A 6,280-nucleotide genomic window follows, 5' to 3' on the forward strand; every position below is an offset into this window, starting at 1 on the left:
AAAGCATTTGATGCCCTAATATTTTGAAATAAAAAAGAAACTGTGCTGGATACACACACCCATGCACACAACAGAATGTGATTCAGGCATGAAAGTATTGGCAGATAGAGACATAAAAGGTTTCAGGAGTTTTGCAGGGCTTTGCCTTGAAGGAATCTGTGAACATGTTAGTTCACAGATCGACAGCTGCCTTGCCACAGGTAGGCATCTCACCGATCAGGGGCACACGCAAGGCGATGCCTGTCTTGAGACCTGGAGGCCTGCACCTGACGCTTGTGTAAGACAGAGCTCGGCATGAGTCACAGGTTAAGGACTGACCAAAGAATGCCCGCCCGACAGACACCTGCAGCTACAGACAATTAACCTCAAGGACAGTTCCTGCTTCACTCCTGACCACTTGTCTCAGTCAATAAGAAACTAGATAAAGAAATACATAGCCTCTATATTTCTGTTTAGCCTTTCTGCTAATTGACAATTTTATCTTAGGGCTAAGAAGTTTATCTTAGAAAAATTTTGTAACCATTTGCTCATGTAGATAGAGTTAATTAAGGGATCTCTAGAAACTTTTCAGGAGATTTAAAACTTAAATGAATTATCTGTTATATGTAAATCTGTAACCACTGGCAACTAATTGCTGCACCAATAAATACTAATGTGGGACTTCACTCAGGGCCTCACAGCTCAGGGGAATGCTGGAGGACCCCTGACTCCCCCATCACTTTAAACTATACTTTGTCTCTGTCTCGGTTATTTCTCTATCTCTATTATTTCTCTATTTCTATTATTTCCAAATCTCTTGTGACCATCCTGCCTGGGACCTGTTTTGCTGGGAGCGTAGCTAACTCCCGGCGAAAAAGAAATAGAATCTTGACATTTTCAGCAACATGGCTGAACCTGGAGGACATGAGGTTAAGTGAAATAAGCCAGGCACAGAAAAGACAAACACCACATGATCTCACTCACATGAAATCCAAAAAACTTGATCTTCTAGAAGTAGAAAGCAGAATACTGGTTACCAGAGGCTGGGGAGGGGGAAGAGAGGACGTGGAAAGATCGGTCATGAGTACAAAGTTAAAAGTACATAGGAGGAGTACATTTGGGAGTTCTACAGCACAGTGTGGTGACTATGGTTCACAATATTGTATTGTCTTTTTCAAATAGCCAGAAGGGAGGATTTCGAATGTTCACACTACAAAGAAATAATAAGTCCATAACGTAACAGATACACTAAATATCCCAATTTGATAATTACACAATGTATACATGTCTCAAAATATCCCTCTGTACCCCCTAAATATATATGTACATATATTATGTGTCAAAACTTTTTATTAAAAAGTAATATATATAAACAACACTAAAATTCATATGGAACCACAAAATGCCCTGAATATCCAAACCAATCTTCAGAAACAGAAACAAAGTTAAAAGTGTCAAACTCACCAATTTCAAATTACATTGAAAAGGAACAGAAATCCAAACAATGTAGTACTTCCTAAAAACAGAAACATAAATCAATGGACAAGTAACAGCAGAAAAAGATACCCAAACATATATATATATATACCTAGTTAACTTATGTTTGAAAAGGTCACCAGAGTACTCAATGTGGAAGAAAAAGTTTAATAAATGGCTTTGAGAAAACAGGATCTCCATATGCAAACGAGTAAATTAGAACCCTTATGTTACACAATACACAAACATCAACTCGGCATCGATTAAAGACCTATGCCAGGCCACTTCCCAGAGGACATGCAGCCCCATGTGTCTTGTGCAAGTCCCCGGGTCTCTCCTGATCCTGTCCTACCATCCTCCCATGAGTGCACCCACCCCAAATGACAAGAGTCAGAGCAGATTCCCCTCCATGTTGACCCTGACCTCCCTTTAAAAGAGCCACACAACTAGATTACCTCAACACTTGCCTTCTTAGTGTGATACACACACCCTGGGAGCTGGCGCTGGGCTGGGCTGGCACAACACCCACCGTGGCCTGCTGCCTGCCCTGCCCCTGGATGCCCAAGTTTAACCTGGTCAGTGTAGGAAGCTGGAGGAGAGGTGGGGGTGTGACCCTTGGGCCAGAAAAGCCAAAATTAAAGCCACTTCCTCCTGGGTAGTAACCTCATTTGACCATGCCGTAGCTCGACCTGTGCTGCAGAAGGCCCCCTGCTCCCACACCCATGGTGACCCACGCCTTCACCCCATGGTGGGGCGGCTGGAGTGGCTGAGTGAAACCTGGGCTAGGGGAGAGGCCCCCACAGTTATCTGCCTCCTGAATGAAGCTGCTGTCCTCGCCAGCCCCAGCCAGGCAGCCTGCGGAGCCCCCTGCCCTGTCCCCCAGTCAGCCTGACGTCTCTGTGCACACGCACCTGCTCTCTGGGGAGTCCAGGGCAGAGGAGACCCAGCCTGACCTCCTAAGGTGCACAGGGGAAGGGAACTGGTCACAGGACAAGGGCTTAGGTTGGATTTGGGGCATGATTTCTAGTAGGGCCAGTGTTGGCCTGTGGGGCTGCTGGGGACAGAGCTGGCTAGCCTCTCAGGGGTGGGGGCGGGGAGGTGAGGAAGGCAACGAAACCCTGGGTGAAGAGAGCTGAGTATCAGGCTACCAGGGAAGCCACTTGGAACCACATCGTCCAACCCTAGCTGAGAACCTGAAGGCCTGAGTCCCCTTTCCTGGCCATCCAGAACCAACAGGGCCCCAGCGCATGGCCCATGGCAGCAGCTGTGGTCCCCTCTTCTGGCCAATGGAAACCTGAATATACTTACGCACATGGGGTCCCAGGAAGAGTGGTATCTGAGCCCATGAATAAACATCCCAGGGATGGGGTGGGGATCAGGCTGCTAACACATCCCAGAGGATCAGAAAGGAGAAGCAGGGAAGATGGAGCTCTCAGTCTCCACCCCTTCCTGTCTGAGCCTGGTCTTCCTGGGTGGTCACCTTCAAAGGCCATTTGGGGGCTTAGGCACAGGTGGCAGCATCTCTGGTCACAGCCTCCCCATGCCTAGGCTTCCATTCTGCCCACAACAGAGGGCAGTGCAGCGTGGGGCCCACCCCCAGCAGCCCTCCTTGGTCTGAGGAGTGTGAAGTGGATGGGGGTCCCAAGGTCTGCTCTGGCCTCCGGATCCAAAGCATGAAGCCAGACTGTGAGTTTTGACCCTGGACCAGAGATGGGAGTGGGTGTCATATGGACGAATGCTGACCTTGAAGCAGCTATAGATAGGTGAGTCCAGAACTTCCCAGGCCCTGGGGTCACCAGAGCCCGAGGAGTGGTAGGACAAGCTGGAGCTGGGGCAGCTGCTGGGAGCTGATCTCTAACCGACATCGGACTAAACAGATGGACTGAGAGCAAGTGCTGAGTGCACAGCTGATGAGGGACACACTCCTGGCCTCGCAGGATCCTTCTCCACTGGCTTTGCCTCAGCTTCAAACCACTGGCAGTTCTGCAACAATGTGGGGGCCAGGAGAATAGGGATGCCTCCTCCCAGTGTCTCGCCTTGGCCAAGGCATCCTTTAAACATGCTTTTGTCTGACCCATAGGGCTACACAGGCCAATTCCTCAGACCCCTGGCCTCGGACAATCAGAATAATCACCCCGGCCCCTTCCCTGCTCTTTCCCCCCGACTCACAGGACACATCTACTGTCTGTGTAGTAGGTTTGGGATGCTTCTGCCATGCCAGCCTTTGCTGGGCCCCATCCCTGTGTTGGTCTTTCTGTCCCGCTTCACCACTCAACTGAGATGCGTCTCTGAGGCCACCACTGCCACTACCACTTCTCCATGCTGGGGATCATGTAGTCCTCAGTGGGCACATGGCATCCTCCCATGGCAATGTCTCTCATTGGTGCAGTGCAGCAGGTGCTCCTCATGGCTCCTGAGGTGCTCCCTGGGCTCCAGCTGCTGCTCGTGCTGGTGGAGCTGCTGGAAGAGGTCCTTGGCGCAGTCGTAGAGCTGCATGTCCAGGTCCTTCACATCCTCAATGCTCTAGACAGCATCCTCAACCACCTCCGCAGCACCTGCCCACATGCTATACTGCAGGAAGGGCTGGATGAACTTGAGGCGAACTTCCCCTGAACAGGTACTGCATCTTTTGCTGGAACTCGGTCAGGATGAAGGAGGACATGCCCCACAGGTGCTTCCTGGTGCTCTATAGCAGCAGCTGGGCCCGCCTTCCCTCAGGGATGAAGGACAGTGTTTCTATCAGGCCACCAGGCTCAGATAAGCCAGTATATGCGCCTGGCAGCTGTTAGTCAGATTGTATAGGCAGTCCATGAACTCTTGTAGCATGCAGCCCCGACTAGTTTGTCAGCTTATAGCAGGGATGCAGCTCCTTGGACATGGGCATATGCTGGTGGCACATGTGCAGCAATGTGTTCCAGGTGGCGCCTGTTGCACGTGCCTCCACTTGCTCAGGTAGCAGGACATGCGGTCTTGCAGCAGAGTGAGGCAGATTAGGCTGGTGCAGAAGTAACTGTGGTTTTGGACCATGGATTTTAAATCATTATAGCTAGGCTCAAACACATCTTTATTAATCAAAATAGGAACCATTACAATCAACACATTTTTGCCAATGAGAAATACCTTTGTTTATTCCTGTAGCATAGAAATCCGTGCTTGGGAATTCAACGACCTCTTGGAAAGCATTTTCTGCATCCTGCTGGTTGTGGAAGCGTTTTCCTTGCAAAAAGTTGTCAAGATACTTGAAGAAGTGGTAGTCCATTGGTGAGAGGTCAGGTGAATACGGCAAAACATCATAGCCCAATCTGTCCAACTTCTGAAGCGTTTGTTGTGTGACATGCAGTCAGGTGTTGTCTTGGAGAAGAACTGGGCCCTTTTGGTAGACCAATGCCTGCTGTGGGCATTGTTTTCAGTGCATCCCATCAATTTGCTGAGCACACTTCTCAGATGTAACGCTTTCGCCAGGACGCGGAAAGTTCAGACCCCCAGCAGACAACCAAGCAGTGACCATGACCTTTTCTTGGTGCAAGTTTGGCTTTGGGAAGTGCTTTGCAGCTTCTTCTCGGTCCAACCACTTGTCGTATAAAATTCACTTTTTGTCGCAGGTCACAATCCAATCGAGAAATGGTTCGTTGTTCTTGTTTGCAAAGGAAGAGATGACCTTTCCAAACAACGATTTTTTTGATTTTTGGTCAGCTCACGAGGCACCCACTTATTGAGCTTTTTCACCTTTCCAATTTGCTTCAAATGCCGAATGACCACAGCACGGTCAACCTTGACTTCTTCGGCAACTTCCTGTGTCGTTGTGTAGGTGCTGGAGACACCGCCCCGCCCCCGCCGCCATCTTTGCCGCCACCAGTTCCCATCCCCCCCACCCCGGGACCTTCTAGAACCAGCTCCCCCCGCCCCCCATATCTCCGCCCGTCCTTCTGGGCGCAGACCGTCTTCCGACTGCGGGAGGGAGCCCGAGTTGCCCTCTCAGACCTGCCCCTCAGACCACGCCGCCTGAGATCCACCTGCGTTCTGCTCCCACCGAGTCTAGGACACATGTCCCGCCCCCAGGGTCCCCCGGGGCCCCCGGGATCCTCTTTCACCCTCGCACCAACCTTCACAGACACCGGAGAGGCCCTCACGGCAGCCAAGCGCCGACCGGGGAGCCCCGGCGCGGCCCACGCGCAGGAGGCACGGGCGGGAGGGGCGGGGCGGCGCATGCTCAGTGGGGGCCGGCGGAGCCCGCCCCTGGCCGTGGGCGGGGCGCGTGTTGGGAGCGGGGACTACATTTCCCAGAAGACTTTGGGGCCTCCGTTAGCGACCGCAGGGGAAGCGTTATTTTTCCGGCAGTGAGTCCTGTTACCAAGGAGACCAGGACCTGATGGGTCCGGACCTATTTCTATTCTCATAAAAGAGATGTGGAATTCTTGTTCTTTATTAAATCCTGATTTGACAGCCCGGAACATTGTGGGAAACATGCAGAAACTGGTAAGTGGATCAAATAGTCCATGACCGGAAGAAGCAACCTTAGTTTTAAAATCTGCTATAGGTATTGGTGTCAGAGATGCCAAGTCTATTTTTTATAGACGCATTCTAAAGCATGAAAAAAAAATCATGTCTTTATTTTCTCTTAAGTTTGTTAACAAATTAATAAGAAATTAATATGGTATGTCTCTTCCAAACCATTAAAGGATGTTTGTTCTCACATGACTAATTTCTGAGTCTTCAATGTGTTATATTACATAGCTGGAAAAAAGCTATAGTGTGTACACTGGAGTCAAATACCAGGGTTACAGGTTAGGTACACTTCATAATCTGTGTGCCAGTTTACACTTCC

At 50.1% G+C, this 6,280-nt stretch overlaps 1 long non-coding RNA gene across 1 annotated transcript; it reads right to left on the reverse strand.

Moving 5' to 3' along the window:
* Positions 1 to 959: 959 nt before the first annotated feature.
* LOC123625757 lies at positions 960 to 5,611 on the reverse strand. Its single transcript, XR_006730638.1, has 3 exons — positions 5,559 to 5,611; positions 1,444 to 1,495; positions 960 to 1,022 (listed from the first exon to the last, which is right to left on the reverse strand). It is a non-coding gene; the product is annotated as an uncharacterized LOC123625757 (long non-coding RNA).
* Between the last annotated feature and the right edge of the window lie 669 nt (positions 5,612 to 6,280).

The sequence above is a fragment of the Lemur catta genome, chromosome 21, assembly GCF_020740605.2.
Source record: "Lemur catta isolate mLemCat1 chromosome 21, mLemCat1.pri, whole genome shotgun sequence".
Lineage (NCBI taxonomy): Eukaryota > Metazoa > Chordata > Mammalia > Primates > Lemuridae > Lemur > Lemur catta.